This window comes from Alligator sinensis, unplaced genomic scaffold (assembly GCF_000455745.1).
Source record: "Alligator sinensis unplaced genomic scaffold, ASM45574v1 scaffold256_1, whole genome shotgun sequence".
NCBI classification, from domain to species: Eukaryota; Metazoa; Chordata; order Crocodylia; family Alligatoridae; genus Alligator; species Alligator sinensis.
Window position 1 is genome coordinate 2,233,115 of NW_005842139.1, and position 3,517 is coordinate 2,236,631.

Consider the following 3,517-nt stretch of genomic DNA (forward strand, 5'->3'; position numbering starts at 1 on the left):
GGGGGGATGGGGGTGGGAAGCTGACGGGGGGGGCTGTCAGTGCTCTGTAACAGTGTCAGAAGGCCCTAAATTGAAATGGTGGGTTTTTAAATCGACACAATTAAAAAGCCCACCAATTAAAAACCCACTGTTTCAACTTAGGGAGAACTAAACTCCCATCAAGTGTACAAGCAGCCCCAGAGACCCAACAAAATCACCGCTCTCCACAGCGTATGAGCTGCTTATCTTAGTACGATGTCATCCCTTGCCAAAATTACTACTAGCAGGACAGTGCCTCTAGACCCACAGTGGCCAAAGCACGGCTTGCAAGCTGCACGAGGCTCACTGGCACGGTACTTGCAGCTCTCCGGGGTGTCTCCACCAAAGCCCTGGCCACTTCCCTCAGGCGGCGTCGGGGCAAACCGGGTTGCTGGGGGCAGGGGCTGCGGCCATGCCGCTTACCTCGGGACATACTCCCCATGGGGAAAGCTGGAGCAGCTCGGCGGTGCAGGGTGGTCACCTTCATTGCAGGTTGCTCAGTACACGCCCCCCCCCCCGCTCTCTGGCTTTGGTGGAGGATCAGATGCGGCTCCCAGGGTGAGTAACTCTGGCCAAACAGTTAAATATATTGTAATATATTTTTAAAACCCCAAACACCACAAGTCATCCTGAACTCTTTAGCTAAAGCTTTCGTTTCCCCAAAACAGAGGAGAAACATTCAGTCAAATAAGGTCTCTGATGCTATAAATTGTGAATCTCATTTCGAGATTACATAGATTGTATACCATGCCATGAATGATAAAGAAAAGAAACTAAAATGATTCACTGGAGGATACATTGCCATTTAAGTGATAAATCTCAGTCACATCAACTCAGCTCAGCAGACAAGAAATCAATGGAACGTGCAGTGAGCGAACAAACGAGAATGTCTACTTGTAAGTGCTCTCAGACACAGCCATTAAAACAGAAATTCAAAGAAGAATGTAATTCAATAGTTACGCTATATATCACATTCTTAGACCAGTCTTTAAACAAAGATCATACCCTTTTTACTGCTGTATTTATACGCTTACTTTAATCCCATAAATACTAGATACTGATAAATATGTACGTTTGTTTGGTTTTTCGAGGGTATTACCTTATTGAGTAATGCGCAATTATGTTTTCAGGATTTTTTCTTCTTAAAAAAAAAGCCATTGGCACTAAAAAGAGTAGCCATCCGCCTCCAACAAATCATGTACAGTATATTGCTTCCTTTTTCTGTGTTATATTTACGATTTAAGCATACTGCCTTAGACAAATCTGTGGTACTCAGCATCTGTGCACCTCAAATATTAATAAAGTTACCCTGGGAATGAGTTTTCTCCATTTTATAGATGCACAAGATAATTGACTCATTTAGCGTGACATAAAGCGTGACAAAGCCCCGAACTAAATGCTTGGGTTTTTATTCACCACTTCAGATAGTCCCCTCCCTTGCTAGGACAATCAGCATAATTTAAATTCCTCCTTGCAGTACTAGTTGTGATCAGCGTCTCCCGTGAAGTAAGACCGGAAACATGTAAACGAGGGATTTAAGGGCCTCCTTCACCAGGCACCATACAAATATGCAGCTACTCAGTCAGCTGTTACCACCGAGTATTAAAATCAAAGTGTTTAAAATCAGATTGCTCTTTTGTTTCACAAAGAAAGAACCAGTGACAAATCTCAGTTCATTACCCAGCTGTTCTCGTCAGACGGCAGCAAATCAGGCACCAGAGCAGAGATCGGTCTCAACAGCGTTGACAGATGATCACATTTTATTTGAGCAGACAAGCAGCTTCTCTTTTTCGCAACTTATGATCATAAAGACCTCCTCATTTCCATGGGAGACTTATCCTTATCAGCAGTAAGTAGGGACCTACGTAACTCACAGGAAAACAAAGCCATTTTCATGGCTTTGTCCTGGCACAAAGAGCCCATTTTGCAGGCATTGTGTAGCAGCCCCACCCCTCAACACTGATTGGTGGAGAGGCCCCAGGGGAAAGAAGGACAGGGGGGCAGCCACCATTTTGACGCTGGCTGCCCTTCATCTGGCCCTGCCCCTCGCTGCTGATTGGCGGAGAGGCCCCAGAGGGGAGGAAGGAGGAGGGGCAGCTACCATTTTGCCTGCCGCCCACTTCCTGCTGTCCTGCCAGCCAGCACCTTCCCCTCCCAGGTGGGCTGTAAGGCCCGCTCAGGAGGGGAAGACTTAATAAAAACTTATTTTTATTAACTACTTTTCTTTTTTGCAGTTTTTGCAGGTAACCCTGGATGTTGGAGGCAACCCTAAGTTTTGGGGTTTCAGGGAAATCAAGATTTAGGTAGATTCCTAACAATAAGTTAAAGAGCATCAAATGCCAGATCTTTTGTTTGCCGCACTCTGCTGAAAGCTTTCCTCCACTCCTTGCACTGATGAAACACTGCAGCTGTCTGAGTGCTTGTGGCAGGTGGGACAAGTCCCAAAAGACTGGAAAAGGGCCAACGCGGTCCCTAGTTTCAAGAAGGGGAGAAAAGAGGACCTGGGTAATTATAGGCCAGTTAGCCTCACCTCTATTCTCGGCAAGACCTTAGAAAAAAATCACATTTGCAGGAGGCCAGCGGGTAACACAATGGTAAGGGGCAACCAGCTTGGTCTCTTTTTATGACCAGGTCACGAAGTGCTTAGGTGCAGGAGCGGAAGTAGATATTATTTATCTGGATTTTAAAAAGGCTTTTGACACGGCATCGCACCCAATTCTTAAGAGCAAACTGAGTAGCTGTGATATGGATTTTCTCACAGTAAGGTGGGTGAAAAACTGGCCTACGGGATGCACCCAGAGAGTGGTGGTGGAAGGGGGGCGTTTCTCCGTGGAGGGACGTGGGCAGTGGTGTCTCCCAAAGCTCTGTCCTGGGACCAGTACTGTTTAATATTTTCACCAGTGATTTGGATGAAGGTGTTGAAAACACCTTGTCCAAATTCACTGATGACACTAAACTATGGGGTAAACACACTGGAGGGCAGGGTGCGAATTCAGGCGGCTTTGGATAGACTGGGAAAGTGGGCGGATCAGAATAGGATTCAATTTAACAAGGATAAATGCAAGGTGCTGCACCTGGGGAGAAAGACTCTCCAATACACCTATAGACTGGGGGGTACCATTCTGAGCACCACAACAGTGGAAAGAGATCTTGGAGTCCTGGTTGATGCAAAAACGACCACGAGTCACCAGTGTGATGAGGTAATAAGCAAGGCTACCGCACTCTTTCTTGCATCAGCAGGTGCATCACAAGCAGGCCTAGGGAAGTGATAATTCCTCTCCACACGGCATTGGTGAGGCCACAGATGGAGTACTGCATCCAGTTCTGGGTGCCACCCTTCAAGAGGGATGTGGATAACCTTGAGAGGGTTCAGAGGAGGGCTACTCATATAGTTGAGGGCCTGCAGGTAAGACCCTATGAAGACAGACTGAGGGACCCGAATCTCTTCAGCCTCTGCAGAAGAAGGCTGAGAGGAAATCTTGTGGCTGGTTTCCAACTC

The 3,517-nt window shown here is 46.7% G+C and overlaps 1 protein-coding gene across 1 annotated transcript in view; it reads right to left on the bottom strand.

Moving 5' to 3' along the window:
• The window catches only part of LOC102372229 (epidermal growth factor receptor substrate 15), a 39,967-nt gene that overhangs the window by 26,181 nt on the left and 10,269 nt on the right, over positions 1-3,517 (bottom strand). The gene's annotated exons all lie outside the window — the stretch shown is intronic.